Source organism: Pelobates fuscus, chromosome 9 (assembly GCF_036172605.1).
Source record: "Pelobates fuscus isolate aPelFus1 chromosome 9, aPelFus1.pri, whole genome shotgun sequence".
Lineage (NCBI taxonomy): Eukaryota > Metazoa > Chordata > Amphibia > Anura > Pelobatidae > Pelobates > Pelobates fuscus.
Window position 1 is genome coordinate 57,559,522 of NC_086325.1, and position 20,996 is coordinate 57,580,517.

Sequence of the window (20,996 nt, forward strand, 5' to 3'; positions counted from 1 at the left end):
ATTCTGTCGGCACTTAAGCGTTTGGTGCAGGTTAAGCCATTCTTCTCCACTGAAAAGTGACAATTCAAAGCAAGGGGAAAAGACATGGTCTAAGCTTAAAAAATGTTCTGGTTCACCAAATACATTTTAAATTTAAGGCAACAGTAGCTGAATGGAAAACATAGGTTACTTAGAGAACATTTGTAGAAAATATTTCCAGTTTGGCTAATTTGACCGCAAGTATGAAATTCAACTTGAATTCTTACTTTAGTGTTGAAGTCCATTTTCAACGTCGCCAACTTCCTTGTGGCAAATAGAAGGGTTTCGGGTCTACCGTTTGAGTCATGCGCGCTTAGATTTTCTCTCAGCACCCACATTCCAAACGCCTCACTTGCCACACCTACCTTTATTTTTCCCACTGTCAAACATTCCTGTCTGCTCAAGCACTGGGATCTACTTGTTCCAGACAGATTCAGTGTCTTTCTGATCTAGAAACGTGCTTTGAGAAAATGCAAAGTCAATTGTCTCCTTGAAATGGATGTGAAGTCAGCATTATACGCAAAGAGGAAGGAGACCTCCCGGATACCTTGAAACAGCTTGTCAGCACTCAAGCAAGGGGTGAAGGTGTAGAAACTGACAATGATTTGCAGTAATTTGTGGGTAAGCCAGGAGAAGAGATTCAATTTACAAGCATGTGAGCAGTGCAGCGCACAGTAGTTTTCTGGTTGACAGGCAGTGCTACGTTTTCAATCAGCCGAAAGTAGCTTTTCAATTGGACCATGTTACCAGGCACGCACGGAGCGCCAGCATAGCAACGCTCCAAGAGCCCGGATAGCTCAGTCGGTAGAGCATCAGACTTTTAATCTGAGGGTCCAGGGTTCAAGTCCCTGTTCGGGCGCTCCCATGATTTTTAGATCACCAATGTTAAGAGGGGCTACCTGCAATTCTGTCGGCACTTAAGCGTTTGGTGCAGGTTAAGCCATTCTTCTCCACTGAAAAGTGACAATTCAAAGCAAGGGGAAAAGACATGGTCTAAGCTTAAAAAATGTTCTGGTTCACCAAATACATTTTAAATTTAAGGCAAGAGTAGCTGAATGGAAAACATATGTTACTTAAAGAACATTTGTAGAAAATATTTCCAGTTTGGCTAATTTGACCGCAAGTTTGAAATTCACCTTGAATTCTTACTTTAGTGTTGAAGTCCATTTTCAACGTCGCCAACTTCCTTGTGGCAAATAGAAGGGTTTCGGGTCTACCGTTTGAGTCATGCGCGCTTAGATTTTCTCTCAGCACCCACATTCCAAACGCCTCACTTGCCACACCTACCTTTATTTTTCCCACTGTCAAACATTCCTGTCTGCTCAAGCGCTGGGATCTACTTGTTCCAGACAGATTCAGTGTCTTTCTGATCTAGAAACGTGCTTTGAGAAAATGCAAAGTCAATTGTCTCCTTGAAATGGATGTGAAGTCAGCATCATACGCAAAGAGGAAGGAGACCTCCCGGATACCTTGAAACAGCTTGTCAGCACTCAAGCAAGGGGTGAAGGTGTTGAAACTGACAATGATTTGCAGCAATTTGTGTGTAAGCCAGGAGAAGAGATTCAATTTACAAGCAGGTGAGCAGTGCAGCGCACAGTAGTTTTCTGGTTGACAGGCAGTGCTACGTTTTCAATCAGCCGAAAGTAGCTTTTCAATTGGACCATGTTACCAGGCACGCACGGAGCGCCAACAGAGCGACGCTCCAAGAGCCCGGATAGCTCAGTCGGTAGAGCATCAGACTTTTAATCTGAGGGTCCAGGGTTCAAGTCCCTGTTCGGGCGCTCCCATGGTTTTTAGATCACCAATGTTAAGAGAGGCTACCTTCAATTCTGTCGGCACTTAAGCGTTTGTTGCAGGTTAAGCCATTCTTCTCCACTGAAAAGTGACAATTCAAAGCAAGGGGAAAAGACATGGTCTAAGCTTAAAAATTTTTCTTGTTCACCAAATACATTTTAAATTTAAGGCAAGAGTAGCTGAATGGAAAACATACGTTACTTAGAGAACATTTGTAGAAAATATTTCCAGTTTGGCTAATTTGACCGCAAGTTTGAAATTCAACTTGAATACTTAATTTAGTGTTGAAGTCCATTTTCAACGTCGCCAACTTCCTTGTTGCAAATAGAAGGGTTTCGGGTCTACTGTTTGAGTCATGCGCGCTTAGATTTTCTCTCAGCACCCACATTCCAAACGCCTCACTTGCCACACTTACCTTTATTTTTCCCACTGTCAAACATTCCTGTCTGCTCAAGCACTGGGATCTACTTGTTCCAGACAGATTCAGTGTCTTTCTGATCTAGAAACGTGCTTTGAGAAAATGCAAAGTCAATTGTCTCCTTGAAATGGATGTGAAGTCAGCATCATACGCAAAGAGGAAGGAGACCTCCCGGATACCTTGAAACAGCTTGTCAGCACTCAAGCAAGGGGTGAAGGTGTTGAAACTGACAATGATTTGCAGCAATTTGTGTGTAAGCCAGGAGAAGAGATTCAATTTACAAGCAGGTGAGCAGTGCAGCGCACAGTAGTTTTCTGGTTGACAGGCAGTGCTACGTTTTCAATCAGCCGAAAGTAGCTTTTCAATAGGACCATGTTACCAGGCACGCACGGAGCGCCAGCAGAGCGACGCTCCAAGAGCCTGGATAGCTCAGTCGGTAGAGCATCAGACTTTTAATCTGAGGGTCCAGGGTTCAAGTCCCTGTTCGGGCGCTCCCATGATTTTTAGATCACCAATGTTAACAGGGGTTACCTGCAATTCTGTCGGCACTTAAGCGTTTGGTGCAGGTTAAGCTATTCTTCTCCACTGAAAAGTGACAATTCAAAGCAAGGGGAAAAGACATGGTCTAAGCTTAAAAAATGTTCTGGTTCACCAAATACATTTTAAATTTAAGGCAAGAGTAGCTGAATGGAAAACATATGTTACTTAGAGAACATTTGTAGAAAATATTTCCAGTTTGGCTAATTTGACCGCAAGTTTGAAATTCAACTTGAATTCTTACTTTAGTTTTGAAGTCCATTTTCAACGTCGCCAACTTCCTTGTGGCAAATAGAAGGGTTTCGGGTCTACCGTTTGAGTCATGCGCGCTTAGATTTTCTCTCAGCACCCACATTCCAAACGCCTCACTTGCCACACATACCTTTATTTTTCCCACTGTCAAACATTCCTGTCTGCTCAAGCGCTGGGATCTACTTGTTCCAGACAGATTCAGTGTCTTTCTGATCTAGAAACGTGCTTTGAGAAAATGCAAAGTCAATTGTCTCCTTGAAATGGATGTGAAGTCAGCATCATACGCAAAGAGGAAGGAGACCTCCCGGATACCTTGAAACAGCTTGTCAGCACTCAAGCAAGGGGTGAAGGTGTTGAAACTGACAATGATTTGCAGCAATTTGTGTGTAAGCCAGGAGAAGAGATTCAATTTACAAGCAGGTGAGCAGTGCAGCGCACAGTAGTTTTCTGGTTGACAGGCAGTGCTACGTTTTCAATCAGCCGAAAGTAGCTTTTCAATTGGACCATGTTACCAGGCACGCACGGAGCGCCAACAGAGCGACGCTCCAAGAGCCCGGATAGCTCAGTCGGTAGAGCATCAGACTTTTAATCTGAGGGTCCAGGGTTCAAGTCCCTGTTCGGGCGCTCCCATGGTTTTTAGATCACCAATGTTAAGAGAGGCTACCTTCAATTCTGTCGGCACTTAAGCGTTTGTTGCAGGTTAAGCCATTCTTCTCCACTGAAAAGTGACAATTCAAAGCAAGGGGAAAAGACATGGTCTAAGCTTAAAAATTTTTCTTGTTCACCAAATACATTTTAAATTTAAGGCAAGAGTAGCTGAATGGAAAACATACGTTACTTAGAGAACATTTGTAGAAAATATTTCCAGTTTGGCTAATTTGACCGCAAGTTTGAAATTCAACTTGAATACTTAATTTAGTGTTGAAGTCCATTTTCAACGTCGCCAACTTCCTTGTTGCAAATAGAAGGGTTTCGGGTCTACTGTTTGAGTCATGCGCGCTTAGATTTTCTCTCAGCACCCACATTCCAAACGCCTCACTTGCCACACTTACCTTTATTTTTCCCACTGTCAAACATTCCTGTCTGCTCAAGCACTGGGATCTACTTGTTCCAGACAGATTCAGTGTCTTTCTGATCTAGAAACGTGCTTTGAGAAAATGCAAAGTCAATTGTCTCCTTGAAATGGATGTGAAGTCAGCATCATACGCAAAGAGGAAGGAGACCTCCCGGATACCTTGAAACAGCTTGTCAGCACTCAAGCAAGGGGTGAAGGTGTTGAAACTGACAATGATTTGCAGCAATTTGTGTGTAAGCCAGGAGAAGAGATTCAATTTACAAGCAGGTGAGCAGTGCAGCGCACAGTAGTTTTCTGGTTGACAGGCAGTGCTACGTTTTCAATCAGCCGAAAGTAGCTTTTCAATAGGACCATGTTACCAGGCACGCACGGAGCGCCAGCAGAGCGACGCTCCAAGAGCCTGGATAGCTCAGTCGGTAGAGCATCAGACTTTTAATCTGAGGGTCCAGGGTTCAAGTCCCTGTTCGGGCGCTCCCATGATTTTTAGATCACCAATGTTAACAGGGGCTACCTGCAATTCTGTCGGCACTTAAGCGTTTGTTGCAGGTTAAGCAATTCTTCTCCACTGAAAAGTGACAATTCAAAGCAAGGGGAAAAGACATGGTCTAAGCTTAAAAAATGTTCTGGTTCACCAAATACATTTTAAATTTAAGGCAAGAGTAGCTGAATGGAAAACATATGTTACTTAGAGAACATTTGTAGAAAATATTTCCAGTTTGGCTAATTTGACCGCAAGTTTGAAATTCACCTTGAATTCTTACTTTAGTGTTGAAGTCCATTTTCAACGTCGCCAACTTCCTTGTGGCAAATAGAAGGGTTTCGGGTCTACCGTTTGAGTCATGCGCGCTTAGATTTTCTCTCAGCACCCACATTCCAAACGCCTCACTTGCCACACCTACCTTTATTTTTCCCAATGCCAAACATTCCTGTCTGCTCAAGCACTGGGATCTACTTGTTCCAGACAGATTCAGTGTCTTTCTGATCTAGAAACGTTCTTTGAGAAAATGCAAAGTCAATTGTCTCCTTGAAATGGATGTGAAGTCAGCATCATACGCAAAGAGGAAGGAGACCTCCCGGATACCTTGAAACAGCTTGTCAGCACTCAAGCAAGGGGTGAAGGTGTAGAAACTGACAATGATTTGCAGCAATTTGTGTGTAAGCCAGGAGAAGAGATTCAATTTACAAGCATGTGAGCAGTGCAGCGCACAGTAGTTTTCTGGTTGACAGGCAGTGCTATGTTTTCAATCAGCCGAAAGTAGCTTTTCAATTGGACCATGTTACCAGGCACGCATGGAGCGCCAGCAGAGCGACGCTCCAAGAGCCCGGATAGCTCAGTCGGTAGAGCATCAGACTTTTAATCTGAGGGTCCAGGGTTCAAGTCCCTGTTCGGGCGCTCCCATGGTTTTGAGATCACCAATGTTAAGAGGGGCTACCTGCAATTCTGTCGGCACTTAAGCGTTTGGTGCAGGTTAAGCTATTCTTCTCCACTGAAAAGTGACAATTCAAAGCAAGGGGAAAAGACATGGTCTAAGCTTAAAAAATGTTCTGGTTCACCAAATACATTTTAAATTTAAGGCAACAGTAGCTGAATGGAAAACATAGGTTACTTAGAGAACATTTGTAGAAAATATTTCCAGTTTGGCTAATTTGACCGCAAGTATGAAATTCAACTTGAATTCTTACTTTAGTGTTGAAGTCCATTTTCAACGTCGCCAACTTCCTTGTGGCAAATAGAAGGGTTTCGGGTCTACCGTTTGAGTCATGCGCGCTTAGATTTTCTCTCAGCACCCACATTCCAAACGCCTCACTTGCCACACCTACCTTTATTTTTCCCACTGTCAAACATTCCTGTCTGCTCAAGCACTGGGATCTACTTGTTCCAGACAGATTCAGTGTCTTTCTGATCTAGAAACGTGCTTTGAGAAAATGCAAAGTCAATTGTCTCCTTGAAATGGATGTGAAGTCAGCATCATCCGCAAAGTGGAAGGAGACCTCCCGGATACCTTGAAACAGCTTGTCAGCACTCAAGCAAGGGGTGAAGGTGTTGAAACTGACAATGATTTGCAGCAATTTGTGTGTAAGCCAGGAGAAGAGATTCAATTTACAAGCAGGTGAGCAGTGCAGCGCACAGTAGTTTTCTGGTTGACAGGCAGTGCTACGTTTTCAATCAGCCGAAAGTAGCTTTTCAATTGGACCATGTTACCAGGCACGCACGGAGCACCAGCAGAGCGACGCTCCAAGAGCCCGGATAGCTCAGTCGGTAGAGCATCAGACTTTTAATCTGAGGGTCCAGGGTTCAAGTCCCTGTTCGGGCGCTCCCATGGTTTTTATATCACCAATGTTAAGAGAGGCTACCTGCAATTCTGTCGGCACTTAAGCGTTTGTTGCAGGTTAAGCCATTCTTCTCCACTGAAAAGTGACAATTCAAAGCAAGGGGAAAAGACATGGTCTAAGCTTAAAAAATTTTCTTGTTCACCAAATTCATTTTAAATTTAAGGCAAGAGTAGCTGAATGGAAAACATACGTTACTTAGAGAACATTTGTAGAAAATATTTCCAGTTTGGCTAATTTGACCGCAAGTTTGAAATTCAACTTGAATTCTTACTTTAGTGTTGAAGTCCATTTTCAACGTCGCCAACTTCCTTGTGGCAAATAGAAGGGTTTCGGGTCTACCGTTTGAGTCATGCGCGCTTAGATTTTCTCTCAGCACCCACATTCCAAACGCCTCACTTGCCACACCTACCTTTATTTTTCCCACTGTCAAACATTCCTGTCTGCTCAAGCACTGGGATCTACTTGTTCCAGACAGATTCAGTGTCTTTCTGATCTAGAAACGTGCTTTGAGAAAATGCAAAGTCAATTGTCTCCTTGAAATGGATGTGAAGTCAGCATTATACGCAAAGAGGAAGGAGACCTCCCGGATACCTTGAAACAGCTTGTCAGCACTCAAGCAAGGGGTGAAGGTGTAGAAACTGACAATGATTTGCAGCAATTTGTGGGTAAGCCAGGAGAAGAGATTCAATTTACAAGCATGTGAGCAGTGCAGCGCACAGTAGTTTTCTGGTTGACAGGCAGTGCTACGTTTTCAATCAGCCGAAAGTAGCTTTTCAATTGGACCATGTTACCAGGCACGCACGGAGCGCCAGCAGAGCGACGCTCCAAGAGCCTGGATAGCTCAGTCGGTAGAGCATCAGACTTTTAATCTGAGGGTCCAGGGTTCAAGTCCCTGTTCGGGCGCTCCCATGATTTTTAGATCACCAATGTTAAGAGGGGCTACCTGCAATTCTGTCGGCACTTAAGCGTTTGGTGCAGGTTAAGCCATTCTTCTCCACTGAAAAGTGACAATTCAAAGCAAGGGGAAAAGACATGGTCTAAGCTTAAAAAATGTTCTGGTTCACCAAATACATTTTAAATTTAAGGCAAGAGTAGCTGAATGGAAAACATATGTTACTTAGAGAACATTTGTAGAAAATATTTCCAGTTTGGCTAATTTGACCGCAAGTTTGAAATTCAACTTGAATTCTTACTTTAGTGTTGAAGTCCATTTTCAACGTCGCCAACTTCCTTGTGGCAAATAGAAGGGTTTCGGGTCTACCGTTTGAGTCATGCGCGCTTAGATTTTCTCTCAGCACCCACATTCCAAACGCCTCACTTGCCACACCTACCTTTATTTTTCCCACTGTCAAACATTCCTGTCTGCTCAAGCACTGGGATCTACTTGTTCCAGACAGATTCAGTGTCTTTCTGATCTAGAAACGTGCTTTGAGAAAATGCAAAGTCAATTGTCTCCTTGAAATGGATGTGAAGTCAGCATCATACGCAAAAAGGAAGGAGACCTCCCGGATACCTTGAAACAGCTTGTCAGCACTCAAGCAAGGGGTGAAGGTGTTGAAACTGACAATGATTTGCGGCAATTTGTGTGTAAGCCAGCAGAAGAGATTCAATTTACAAGCAGGTGAGCAGTGCAGCGCACAGTAGTTTTCTGGTTGACAGGCAGTGCTACGTTTTCAATCAGCCGAAAGTAGCTTTTCAATTGGACCATGTTACCAGGCACGCACGGAGCGCCAGCAGAGCGACGCTCCAAGAGCCCGGATAGCTCAGTTGGTAGAGCATCAGACTTTTAATCTGAGGGTCCTGTTCGGGCGCTCCCATGATTTTTAGATCACCAATGTTAAGAGAGGCTACCTGCAATTCTGTCGGCACTTAAGTGTTTGTTGCAGGTCAAGCCATTCTTCTCCACTGAAAAGTGACAATTCAAAGCAAGGGGAAAAGACATGGTCTAAGCTTAAAAAATGTTCTGGTTCACCAAATACGTTTTAAATTTAAGGCAAGAGTAGCTGAATGGAAAACATATGTTACTTAGAGAACATTTGTAGAAAATATTTCCAGTTTGGCTAATTTGACCGCAAGTTTGAAATTCAACTTGAATTCTTACTTTAGTGTTGAAGTCCATTTTCAACGTCGCCAACTTCCTTGTGGCAAATAGAAGGGTTTCGGGTCTACCGTTTGAGTCATGCGCGCTTAGATTTTCTCTCAGCACCCACATTCCAAACGCCTCACTTGCCACACCTACCTTTATTTTTCCCACTGTCAAACATTCCTGTCTGCTCAAGCACTGGGATCTACTTGTTCCAGACAGATTCAGTGTCTTTCTGATCTAGAAACGTGCTTTGAGAAAATGCAAAGTCAATTGTCTCCTTGAAATGGATGTGAAGTCAGCATCATACGCAAAGAGGAAGGAGACCTCCCGGATACCTTGAAACAGCTTGTCAGCACTCAAGCAAGGGGTGAAGGTGTTGAAACTGACAATGATTTGCAGCAATTTGTGTGTAAGCCAGGAGAAGAGATTCAATTTACAAGCAGGTGAGCAGTGCAGCGCATAGTAGTTTTCTGGTTGACAGGCAGTGCTACGTTTTCAATCAGCCGAAAGTAGCTCTTCAATTGGACCATGTTACCAGGCACGCACGGAGCGCCAGCAGAGAGACGCTCCAAGAGCCCGGTTAGCTCAGTTGGTAGAGCATCAGACTTTTAATCTGAGGGTCCAGGGTTCAAGTCCCTGTTCGGGCGCTCCCATGATTTTTAGATCACCAATGTTAAGAGGGGCTACCTGCAATTCTGTCGGCACTTAAGCGTTTGGTGCAGGTTAAGCCATTCTTCTCCACTGAAAAGTGACAATTCAAAGCAAGGGGAAAAGACATGGTCTAAGCTTAAAAAATGTTCTGGTTCACCAAATACATTTTAAATTTAAGGCAAGAGTAGCTGAATGGAAAACATATGTTACTTAGAGAACATTTGTAGAAAATATTTCCAGTTTGGCTAATTTGACCGCAAGTTTGAAATTCAACTTGAATTCTTACTTTAGTGTTGAAGTCCATTTTCAACGTCGCCAACTTCCTTGTGGCAAATAGAAGGGTTTCGGGTCTACCGTTTGAGTCATGCGCGCTTAGATTTTCTCTCAGCACCCACATTCCAAACGCCTCACTTGCCACACCTACCTTTATTTTTCCCACTGTCAAACATTCCTGTCTGCTCAAGCACTGGGATCTACTTGTTCCAGACAGATTCAGTGTCTTTCTGATCTAGAAACGTGCTTTGAGAAAATGCAAAGTCAATTGTCTCCTTGAAATGGATGTGAAGTCAGCATCATACGCAAAAAGGAAGGAGACCTCCCGGATACCTTGAAACAGCTTGTCAGCACTCAAGCAAGGGGTGAAGGTGTTGAAACTGACAATGATTTGCGGCAATTTGTGTGTAAGCCAGCAGAAGAGATTCAATTTACAAGCAGGTGAGCAGTGCAGCGCACAGTAGTTTTCTGGTTGACAGGCAGTGCTACGTTTTCAATCAGCCGAAAGTAGCTTTTCAATTGGACCATGTTACCAGGCACGCACGGAGCGCCAGCAGAGCGACGCTCCAAGAGCCCGGATAGCTCAGTTGGTAGAGCATCAGACTTTTAATCTGAGGGTCCAGGGTTCAAGTCCCTGTTCGGGCGCTCCCATGATTTTTAGATCACCAATGTTAAGAGAGGCTACCTGCAATTCTGTCGGCACTTAAGTGTTTGTTGCAGGTCAAGCCATTCTTCTCCACTGAAAAGTGACAATTCAAAGCAAGGGGAAAAGACATGGTCTAAGCTTAAAAAATGTTCTGGTTCACCAAATACGTTTTAAATTTAAGGCAAGAGTAGCTGAATGGAAAACATATGTTACTTAGAGAACATTTGTAGAAAATATTTCCAGTTTGGCTAATTTGACCGCAAGTTTGAAATTCAACTTGAATTCTTACTTTAGTGTTGAAGTCCATTTTCAACGTCGCCAACTTCCTTGTGGCAAATAGAAGGGTTTCGGGTCTACCGTTTGAGTCATGCGCGCTTAGATTTTCTCTCAGCACCCACATTCCAAACGCCTCACTTGCCACACCTACCTTTATTTTTCCCACTGTCAAACATTCCTGTCTGCTCAAGCACTGGGATCTACTTGTTCCAGACAGATTCAGTGTCTTTCTGATCTAGAAACGTGCTTTGAGAAAATGCAAAGTCAATTGTCTCCTTGAAATGGATGTGAAGTCAGCATCATACGCAAAGAGGAAGGAGACCTCCCGGATACCTTGAAACAGCTTGTCAGCACTCAAGCAAGGGGTGAAGGTGTTGAAACTGACAATGATTTGCAGCAATTTGTGTGTAAGCCAGGAGAAGAGATTCAATTTACAAGCAGGTGAGCAGTGCAGCGCATAGTAGTTTTCTGGTTGACAGGCAGTGCTACGTTTTCAATCAGCCGAAAGTAGCTCTTCAATTGGACCATGTTACCAGGCACGCACGGAGCGCCAGCAGAGAGACGCTCCAAGAGCCCGGTTAGCTCAGTTGGTAGAGCATCAGACTTTTAATCTGAGGGTCCAGGGTTCAAGTCCCTGTTCGGGCGCTCCCATGATTTTTAGATCACCAATGTTAAGAGAGGCTACCTGCAATTCTGTTGGCACTTAAGCGTTTGTTGCAGGTTAAGCCATTCTTCTCCACTGAAAAGTGACAATTCAAAGCAAGGGGAAAAGACATGGTCTAAGCTTAAAAAATGTTCTGGTTCACCAAATACATTTTAAATTTAAGGCAAGAGTAGCTGAATGGAAAACATATGTTACTTAGAGAACATTTGTAGAAAATATTTCCAGTTTGGCTAATTTGACCGCAAGTTTGAAATTCAACTTGAATTCTTACTTTAGTGTTGAAGTCCATTTTCAACGTCGCCAACTTCCTTGTGGCAAATAGAAGGGTTTCGGGTCTACCGTTTGAGTCATGCGCGCTTAGATTTTCTCTCAGCACCCACATTCCAAACGCCTCACTTGCCACACCTACCTTTATTTTTCCCACTGTCAAACATTCCTGTCTGCTCAAGCACTGGGATCTACTTGTTCCAGACAGATTCAGTGTCTTTCTGATCTAGAAACGTGCTTTGAGAAAATGCAAAGTCAATTGTCTCCTTGAAATGGATGTGAAGTCAGCATCATACGCAAAGAGGAAGGAGACCTCCCGGATACCTTGAAACAGCTTGTCAGCACTCAAGCAAGGGGTGAAGGTGTTGAAACTGACAATGATTTGCAGCAATTTGTGTGTAAGCCAGGAGAAGAGATTCAATTTACAAGCAGGTGAGCAGCGCAGCGCACAGTAGTTTTCTGGTTGACAGGCAGTGCTACGTTTTCAATCAGTCGAAAGTAGCTTTTCAATTGGACCATGTTACCAGGCACGCACGGAGCGCCAGCAGAGCGACGCTCCAAGAGCCCGGATAGCTCAGTCGGTAGAGCATCAGACTTTTAATCTGAGGGTCCAGCGTTCAAGTCCCTGTTCGGGCGCTCCCATGATTTTTAGATCACCAATGTTAAGAGAGGCTACCTGCAATTCTGTCGGCACTTAAGCGTTTGTTGCAGGTTAAGCCATTCTTCTCCACTGAAAAGTGACAATTCAAAGCAAGGGGAAAAGACATGGTCTAAGCTTAAAAAATGTTCTGGTTCACCAAATACGTTTTAAATTTAAGGCAAGAGTAGCTGAATGGAAAACATATGTTACTTAGAGAACATTTGTAGAAAATATTTCCAGTTTGGCTAATTTGACCGCAAGTTTGAAATTCAACTTGAATTCTTACTTTAGTGTTGAAGTCCATTTTCAACGTCTCCAACTTCCTTGTGGCAAATAGAAGGGTTTCGGGTCTACCGTTTGAGTCATGCGCGCTTAGATTTTCTCTCAGCACCCACATTCCAAACGCCTCACTTGCCACACCTACCTTTATTTTTCCCACTGTCAAACATTCCTGTCTGCTCAAGCACTGGGATCTACTTGTTCCAGACAGATTCAGTGTCTTTCTGATCTAGAAACGTGCTTTGAGAAAATGCAAAGTCAATTGTCTCCTTGAAATGGATGTGAAGTCAGCATCATACGCAAAGAGGAAGGAGACCTCCCGGATACCTTGAAACAGCTTGTCAGCACTCAAGCAAGGGGTGAAGGTGTTGAAACTGACAATGATTTGCAGCAATTTGTGTGTAAGCCAGGAGAAGAGATTCAATTTACAAGCAGGTGAGCAGCGCAGCGCACAGTAGTTTTCTGGTTGACAGGCAGTGCTACGTTTTCAATCAGTCGAAAGTAGCTTTTCAATTGGACCATGTTACCAGGCACGCACGGAGCGCCAGCAGAGCGACGCTCCAAGAGCCCGGATAGCTCAGTCGGTAGAGCATCAGACTTTTAATCTGAGGGTCCAGCGTTCAAGTCCCTGTTCGGGCGCTCCCATGATTTTTAGATCACCAATGTTAAGAGAGGCTACCTGCAATTCTGTCGGCACTTAAGCGTTTGTTGCAGGTTAAGCCATTCTTCTCCACTGAAAAGTGACAATTCAAAGCAAGGGGAAAAGACATGGTCTAAGCTTAAAAAATGTTCTGGTTCACCAAATACGTTTTAAATTTAAGGCAAGAGTAGCTGAATGGAAAACATATGTTACTTAGAGAACATTTGTAGAAAATATTTCCAGTTTGGCTAATTTGACCGCAAGTTTGAAATTCAACTTGAATTCTTACTTTAGTGTTGAAGTCCATTTTCAACGTTGCCAACTTCCTTGTGGCTAATAGAAGGGTTTCGGGTCTACCGTTTGAGTCATGCGCGCTTAGATTTTCTCTCAGCACCCACATTCCAAACGCCTCACTTGCCACACCTACCTTTATTTTTCCCACTGTCAAACATTCCTGTCTGCTCAAGCACTGGGATCTACTTGTTCCAGACAGATTCAGTGTCTTTCTGATCTAGAAACGTGCTTTGAGAAAATGCAAAGTCAATTGTCTCCTTGAAATGGATGTGAAGTCAGCATCATACGCAAAAAGGAAGGAGACCTCCCGGATACCTTGAAACAGCTTGTCAGCACTCAAGCAAGGGGTGAAGGTGTTGAAACTGACAATGATTTGCGGCAATTTGTGTGTAAGCCAGCAGAAGAGATTCAATTTACAAGCAGGTGAGCAGTGCAGCGCACAGTAGTTTTCTGGTTGACAGGCAGTGCTACGTTTTCAATCAGCCGAAAGTAGCTTTTCAATTGGACCATGTTACCAGGCACGCACGGAGCGCCAGCAGAGAGACGCTCCAAGAGCCCGGTTAGCTCAGTTGGTAGAGCATCAGACTTTTAATCTGAGGGTCCAGGGTTCAAGTCCCTGTTCGGGCGCTCCCATGATTTTTAGATCACCAATGTTAAGAGAGGCTACCTGCAATTCTGTTGGCACTTAAGCGTTTGTTGCAGGTTAAGCCATTCTTCTCCACTGAAAAGTGACAATTCAAAGCAAGGGGAAAAGACATGGTCTAAGCTTAAAAAATGTTCTGGTTCACCAAATACATTTTAAATTTAAGGCAAGAGTAGCTGAATGGAAAACATATGTTACTTAGAGAACATTTGTAGAAAATATTTCCAGTTTGGCTAATTTGACCGCAAGTTTGAAATTCAACTTGAATTCTTACTTTAGTGTTGAAGTCCATTTTCAACGTTGCCAACTTCCTTGTGGCTAATAGAAGGGTTTCGGGTCTACCGTTTGAGTCATGCGCGCTTAGATTTTCTCTCAGCACCCACATTCCAAACGCCTCACTTGCCACACCTACCTTTATTTTTCCCACTGTCAAACATTCCTGTTTGCTCAAGCACTGGGATCTACTTGTTCCAGACAGATTCAGTGTCTTTCTGATCTAGAAACGTGCTTTGAGAAAATGCAAAGTCAATTGTCTCCTTGAAATGGATGTGAAGTCAGCATCATACGCAAAAAGGAAGGAGACCTCCCGGATACCTTGAAACAGCTTGTCAGCACTCAAGCAAGGGGTGAAGGTGTTGAAACTGACAATGATTTGCGGCAATTTGTGTGTAAGCCAGCAGAAGAGATTCAATTTACAAGCAGGTGAGCAGTGCAGCGCATAGTAGTTTTCTGGTTGACAGGCAGTGCTACGTTTTCAATCAGCCGAAAGTAGCTCTTCAATTGGACCATGTTACCAGGCACGCACGGAGCGCCAGCAGAGAGACGCTCCAAGAGCCCGGTTAGCTCAGTTGGTAGAGCATCAGACTTTTAATCTGAGGGTCCAGGGTTCGAGTCCCTGTTCGGGCGCTCCCATGATTTTTAGATCACCAATGTTAAGAGAGGCTACCTGCAATTCTGTTGGCACTTAAGCGTTTGTTGCAGGTTAAGCCATTCTTCTCCACTGAAAAGTGACAATTCAAAGCAAGGGGAAAAGACATGGTCTAAGCTTAAAAAATGTTCTGGTTCACCAAATACGTTTTAAATTTAAGGCAAGAGTAGCTGAATGGAAAACATATGTTACTTAGAGAACATTTGTAGAAAATATTTCCAGTTTGGCTAATTTGACCGCAAGTTTGAAATTCAACTTGAATTCTTACTTTAGTGTTGAAGTCCATTTTCAACGTTGCCAACTTCCTTGTGGCTAATAGAAGGGTTTCGGGTCTACCGTTTGAGTCATGCGCGCTTAGATTTTCTCTCAGCACCCACATTCCAAACGCCTCACTTGCCACACCTACCTTTATTTTTCCCACTGTCAAACATTCCTGTCTGCTCAAGCACTGGGATCTACTTGTTCCAGACAGATTCAGTGTCTTTCTGATCTAGAAACGTGCTTTGAGAAAATGCAAAGTCAATTGTCTCCTTGAAATGGATGTGAAGTCAGCATCATACGCAAAGAGGAAGGAGACCTCCCGGATACCTTGAAACAGCTTGTCAGCACTCAAGCAAGGGGTGAAGGTGTTGAAACTGACAATGATTTGCAGCAATTTGTGTGTAAGCCAGGAGAAGAGATTCAATTTACAAGCAGGTGAGCAGTGCAGCGCACAGTAGTTTTCTGGTTGACAGGCAGTGCTACGTTTTCAATCAGTCGAAAGTAGCTTTTCAATTGGACCATGTTACCAGGCACGCACGGAGCGCCAGCAGAGCGATGCTCCAAGAGCCCGGATAGCTCAGTCGGTAGAGCATCAGACTTTTAATCTGAGGGTCCAGGGTTCAAGTCCCTGTTTGGGCGCTCCCATGATTTTTAGATCACCAATGTTAAGAGAGGCTACCTGCAATTCTGTCGGCACTTAAGTGTTTGTTGCAGGTCAAGCCATTCTTCTCCACTGAAAAGTGACAATTCAAAGCAAGGGGAAAAGACATGGTCTAAGCTTAAAAAAATGTTCTGGTTCACCAAATACATTTTAAATTTAAGGCAAGAGTAGCTGAATGGAAAACATAGGTTACTTAGAGAACATTTGTAGAAAATATTTCCAGTTTGGCTAATTTGACCATAAGTTTGAAATTCAACTTGAATTCTTACTTTAGTGTTGAAGTCCATTTTCAACGTCGCCAACTTCCTTGTGGCAAATAGAAGGGTTTCAGGTCTACCGTTTGAGTCATGCGCGCTTAGATTTTCTCTCAGCACCCACATTCCAAACGCCTCACTTGCCACACCTACCTTTATTTTTCCCACTGTCAAACATTCCTGTCTGCTCAAGCACTGGGATCTACTTGTTCCAGACAGATTCAGTGTCCTTCTGATCTAGAAACGTGCTTTGACAAAATGCAAAGTCAATTGTTTCCTTGAAATGGATGTGAAGTCAGCATCATACGCAAAGAGGAAGGAGACCTCCCGGATACCTTGAAACAGCTTGTCAGTACTCAAGCAAGGGGTGAAGGTGTTAAAACTGACAATGATTTGCAGCAATTTGTGTGTAAGCCAGGAGAAGAGATTCAATTTACAAGCAGGTGAGCAGTGCAGCGCACAGTAGTTTTCTGGTTGACAGGCAGTGCTACGTTTTCAATCAGCCGAAAGTAGCTTTTCAATTGGACCATGTTACCAGGCACGCACGGAGCGCCAGCAGAGCAATGCTCCAAGAGCCTGGATAGCTCAGTCGGTAGAGCATCAGACTTTTAATCTGAGGGTCCAGGGTTCAAGTCCCTGTTTGGGCGCTCCCATGATTTTTAGATCACCAATGTTAAGAGGGGCTACCTGCAATTCTGTCGGCACTTAAGCGTTTGTTGCAGGTTAAGCCATTCTTCTCCACTGAAAAGTGACAATTCAAAGCAAGGGGAAAAGACATGGTCTAAGCTTAAAAAATGTTCTGGTTCACCAAATACATTTTAAATTTAAGGCAAGAGTAGCTGAATGGAAAACATATGTTACTTAGAGAACATTTGTAGAAAATATTTCCAGTTTGGCTAATTTGACCGCAAGTTTGAAATTCACCTTGAATTCTTACTTTAGTGTTCAAGTCCATTTTCAACGTCGCCAACTTCCTTGTGGCAAATAGAAAGAAGGGTTTCGGGTCTACCGTTTGAGTCATGCGCGCTTAGATTTTCTCTCAGCACCCACATTCCAAACGCCTCACTTGCCACGCCTACCTTTATTTTTGCCACTGTCAAACATTCCTGTCTGCTCAAGCGCTGGGATCTACTTGTTCCAGACAGATTCAGTGTCTTTCTGATCTAGAAACGTGCTTTGAGAAAATGCAAAGTCAATTGTCTCCTTGAAATGGATGGGAAGTCAGCATCATACGCAAAGAGGAAGGAGACCTCCCGGATACCTTGAAACAGCTTGTCAGCACTCAAGCAAGGGGTGAAGGTGTTGAAACTGACAATGATTTGCAGCAATTTGTGTGTAAGCCAGGAGAAGAGATTCAATTTACAAGCAGGTGAGCACTGCAGCGCACAGTAGTTTTCTGGTTGACAGGCAGTGCTACGTTTTCAATCAGCCGAAAGTAGCTTTTCAATTGGACCATGTTACCAGGCACGCATGGAGCGCCAGCAGAGCAACGCTCCAAGAGCCCGGATAGCTCAGTCGGTAGAGCATCAGACTTTTAATCTGAGGGTCCAGGGTTCAAGTCCCTGTTCGGGCGCTCCCATGATTTTTAGATCACCAATGTTAACATGGGCTACCTGCAATTCTGTCGGCACTTAAGCGTTTGTTGCAGGTTAAGCCATTCTTCTCCACTGAAAAGTGACAATTCAAAGCAAGGGGAAAAGACATGGTCTAAGCTTAAAAAATGTTCTGGTTCACCAAATACATTTTAAATTTAAGGCAAGAGTAGCTGAATGGAAAACATATGTTACTTAGAGAACATTTGTAGAAAATATTTCCAGTTTGGCTAATTTGACCGCAAGTTTGAAATTCAACTTGAATTCTTACTTTAGTGTTGAAGTCCATTTTCAACGTCGCCAACTTCCTTGTGGCAAATAGAAGGGTTTCGGGTCTACCGTTTGAGTCATGCGCGCTTAGATTTTCTCTCAGCACCCACATTCCAAACGCCTCACTTGCCACGCCTACCTTTATTTTTCCCACTGTCAAACATTCCTGTCTGCTCAAGCACTGGGATCTACTTGTTCCAGACAGATTCAGTGTCTTTCTGATCTAGAAACGTGCTTTGAGAAAATGCAAAGTCAAGTGTCTCCTTGAAATGGATGTGAAGTCAGCATCATACGCAAAAAGGAAGGAGACCTCCCGGATACCTTGAAACAGCTTGTCAGCACTCAAGCAAGGGGTGAAGGTGTTGAAACTGACAATGATTTGCAGCAATTTGTGTGTAAGCCAGCAGAAGAGATTCAATTTACCAGCAGGTGAGCAGTGCAGCGCACAGTAGTTTTCTGGTTGACAGGCAGTGCTACGTTTTCAATCAGCCGAAAGTAGATTTTTCAATTGGACTATGTTACCAGGCACGCTGTTCGGGTGCTCCCATGATTTTTATATCACCAATGTTAAGAGGGGCTACCTGCAATTCTGTCGGCACTTAAGCGTTTGTTGCAGGTTAAGCCATTCTTCTCCACTGAAAAGTGACAATTCAAAGCAAGGGGAAAAGACATGGTCTAAGCTTAAAAAATGTTCTGGTTCATCAAATACATTTTAAATTTAAGGCAAGAGTAGCTGAATGGAAAACATATGTTACTTAGAGAACATTTGTAGAAAATATTTCCAGTTTGGCTAATTTGACCGCAAGTTTGAAATTCAACTTGAATTCTTACTTTAGTGTTGAAGTCCATTTTCAACGTCGCCAACTTCCTTGTGGCAAATAGAAGGGTTTCGGGTCTACCGTTTGAGTCATGCGCGCTTAGATTTTCTCTCAGCACCCACATTCCAAACGCCTCACTTGCCACACCTACCTTTATTTTTCCCACTGTCAAACATTCCTGTCTGCTCAAGCACTGGGATCTACTTGTTCCAGACAGATTCAGTGTCTTTCTGATCTAGAAACGTGCTTTGAGAAAATGCAAAGTCAAGTGTCTCCTTGAAATGGATGTGAAGTCAGCATCATACGCAAAAAGGAAGGAGACCTCCCGGATACCTTGAAACAGCTTGTCAGCACTCAAGCAAGGGGTGAAGGTGTTGAAACTGACAATGATTTGCAGCAATTTGTGTGTAAGCCAGCAGAAGAGATTCAATTTACCAGCAGGTGAGCAGTGCAGCGCACAGTAGTTTTCTGGTTGACAGGCAGTGCTACGTTTTCAATCAGCCGAAAGTAGATTTTTCAATTGGACTATGTTACCAGGCACGCTGTTCGGGTGCTCCCATGATTTTTATATCACCAATGTTAAGAGGGGCTACCTGCAATTCTGTCGGCACTTAAGCGTTTGTTGCAGGTTAAGCCATTCTTCTCCACTGAAAAGTGACAATTCAAAGCAAGGGGAAAAGACATGGTCTAAGCTTAAAAAATGTTCTGGTTCATCAAATACATTTTAAATTTAAGGCAAGAGTAGCTGAATGGAAAACATATGTTACTTAGAGAACATTTGTAGAAAATATTTCCAGTTTGGCTAATTTGACCGCAAGTTTGAAATTCAACTTGAATTCTTACTTTAGTGTTGAAGTCCATTTTCAACGTCGCCAACTTCCTTGTGGCAAATAGAAGTGTTTCGGGTTTACCGTTTGAGTCATGCGCGCTTAGATTTTCTCTCAGCACCCACATTCCAAACGCCTCACTTGCCACACCTACCTTTATTTTTCCCACTGTCAAACATTCCTGTCTGCTCAAGCACTGGGATCTACTTGTTCCAGACAGATTCAGTGTCTTTCTGATCTAGAAACGTGCTTTGAGAAAATGCAAAGTCAATTGTCTCCTTGAAATGGATGTGAAGTCAGCATCATACGCAAAGAGGAAGGAGACCTCCCGGATACCTTGAAACAGCTTGTCAGCACTCAAGCAAGGGGTGAAGGTGTTGAAACTGTCAATGATTTGCAGCAATTTGTGTGTAAGCCAGGAGAAGAGATTCAATTTACAAGCATGTGAGCAGTGCAGCGCACAGTAGTTTTCTGGTTGACAGGCAGTGCTACGTTTTCAATCAGCCGAAAGTAGCTTTTCAATTGGACCATGTTACCAGGCACGCACAGAGCGCACGCAGAGCGATGCTCCAAGAGCCCGGATAGCTCAGTCGGTAGAGCATCAGACTTTTAATCTGAGGGTCCAGGGTTCAAGTCCCTGTTCGGGCGCTCCCATGATTTTTAGATCACCAATGTTAACAGGGGCTACCTGCAATTCTGTCGGCACTTAAGCGTTTGTTGCAGGTTAAGCCATTCTTCTCCACTGAAAAGTGACAATTCAAAGCAAGGGGAAAAGACATGGTCTAAGCTTAAAAAAATTTCTGGTTCACCAAATACATTTTAAATTTAAGGCAAGAGTAGTTGAATGGAAAACATATGTTACTTAGAGAACATTTGTAGAAATTATTTCCAGTTTGGCTAATTTGACCGCAAGTTTGAAATTCACCTTGAATTCTTACTTTAGTGTTGAAGTCCATTTTCAACGTCGCCAACTTCCTTGTGGCAAATAGAAGGGTTTCGGGTCTACCGTTTGAGTCATGCGCGCTTAGATTTTCTCTCAGCACCCACATTCCAAACGCCTCACTTGCCACGCCTACCTTTATTTTTCCCACTGTCAAACATTCCTGTCTGCTCAAGCGCTGGGATCTACTTGTTCCAGACAGATTCAGTGTCTTTCTGATCTAGAAACGTGCTTTGAGAAAATGCAAAGTCAATTGTCTCCTTGAAATGGATGTGAAGTCAGCATCATACGCAAAGAGGAAGGAGACCTCCCGGATACCTTGAAACAGCTTGTCAGCACTCAAGCAAGGGGTGAAGGTGTTGAAACTGACAATGATTTGCAGCAATTTGTGTGTAAGCCGGGAGAAGAGATTCAATTTACAAGCAGGTGAGCAGTGCAGCGCACAGTAGTTTTCTGGTTGACAGGCAGTGCTACGTTTTCAATCAGCCGAAAGTAGCTTTTCAATTGGACCATGTTACCAGGCACGCACGGAGCGCCAGCAGAGCAACGCTCCAAGAGCCCGGATAGCTCAGTCGGTAGAGCATCAGACTTTTAATCTGAGGGTCCAGGGTTCAAGTCCCTGTTCGGGCGCTCCCATGATTTTTAGATCACCAATGTT

The 20,996-nt window shown here is 43.6% G+C and overlaps 14 non-coding genes across 14 annotated transcripts; all 14 read left to right on the top strand.

The window, feature by feature from the left end:
* Window positions 1-804: 804 nt before the first annotated feature.
* Window positions 805-877, top strand: TRNAK-UUU (transfer RNA lysine (anticodon UUU)). Its single transcript has one exon. It is a non-coding gene; the product is annotated as a tRNA-Lys (tRNA).
* Window positions 878-1,726: 849 nt separating this feature from the next.
* Window positions 1,727-1,799, top strand: TRNAK-UUU (transfer RNA lysine (anticodon UUU)). The gene has a single exon. It is a non-coding gene; the product is annotated as a tRNA-Lys (tRNA).
* Window positions 1,800-2,648: 849 nt separating this feature from the next.
* On the top strand, window positions 2,649-2,721 carry TRNAK-UUU (transfer RNA lysine (anticodon UUU)). The gene has a single exon. It is a non-coding gene; the product is annotated as a tRNA-Lys (tRNA).
* Window positions 2,722-3,570: 849 nt separating this feature from the next.
* Window positions 3,571-3,643, top strand: TRNAK-UUU (transfer RNA lysine (anticodon UUU)). Its single transcript has one exon. It is a non-coding gene; the product is annotated as a tRNA-Lys (tRNA).
* Window positions 3,644-4,492: 849 nt separating this feature from the next.
* On the top strand, window positions 4,493-4,565 carry TRNAK-UUU (transfer RNA lysine (anticodon UUU)). The gene has a single exon. It is a non-coding gene; the product is annotated as a tRNA-Lys (tRNA).
* Window positions 4,566-5,414: 849 nt separating this feature from the next.
* On the top strand, window positions 5,415-5,487 carry TRNAK-UUU (transfer RNA lysine (anticodon UUU)). The gene has a single exon. It is a non-coding gene; the product is annotated as a tRNA-Lys (tRNA).
* Window positions 5,488-6,336: 849 nt separating this feature from the next.
* On the top strand, window positions 6,337-6,409 carry TRNAK-UUU (transfer RNA lysine (anticodon UUU)). The gene has a single exon. It is a non-coding gene; the product is annotated as a tRNA-Lys (tRNA).
* Window positions 6,410-7,258: 849 nt separating this feature from the next.
* TRNAK-UUU (transfer RNA lysine (anticodon UUU)) lies at window positions 7,259-7,331 on the top strand. Its single transcript has one exon. It is a non-coding gene; the product is annotated as a tRNA-Lys (tRNA).
* A 2,679-nt stretch (window positions 7,332-10,010) lies between these two features.
* TRNAK-UUU (transfer RNA lysine (anticodon UUU)) lies at window positions 10,011-10,083 on the top strand. Its single transcript has one exon. It is a non-coding gene; the product is annotated as a tRNA-Lys (tRNA).
* Window positions 10,084-15,542: 5,459 nt separating this feature from the next.
* Window positions 15,543-15,615, top strand: TRNAK-UUU (transfer RNA lysine (anticodon UUU)). The gene has a single exon. It is a non-coding gene; the product is annotated as a tRNA-Lys (tRNA).
* Window positions 15,616-16,465: 850 nt separating this feature from the next.
* Window positions 16,466-16,538, top strand: TRNAK-UUU (transfer RNA lysine (anticodon UUU)). Its single transcript has one exon. It is a non-coding gene; the product is annotated as a tRNA-Lys (tRNA).
* Window positions 16,539-17,391: 853 nt separating this feature from the next.
* On the top strand, window positions 17,392-17,464 carry TRNAK-UUU (transfer RNA lysine (anticodon UUU)). Its single transcript has one exon. It is a non-coding gene; the product is annotated as a tRNA-Lys (tRNA).
* Window positions 17,465-19,973: 2,509 nt separating this feature from the next.
* On the top strand, window positions 19,974-20,046 carry TRNAK-UUU (transfer RNA lysine (anticodon UUU)). The gene has a single exon. It is a non-coding gene; the product is annotated as a tRNA-Lys (tRNA).
* An 849-nt stretch (window positions 20,047-20,895) lies between these two features.
* Window positions 20,896-20,968, top strand: TRNAK-UUU (transfer RNA lysine (anticodon UUU)). The gene has a single exon. It is a non-coding gene; the product is annotated as a tRNA-Lys (tRNA).
* The last annotated feature ends 28 nt before the right edge of the window (window positions 20,969-20,996 follow it).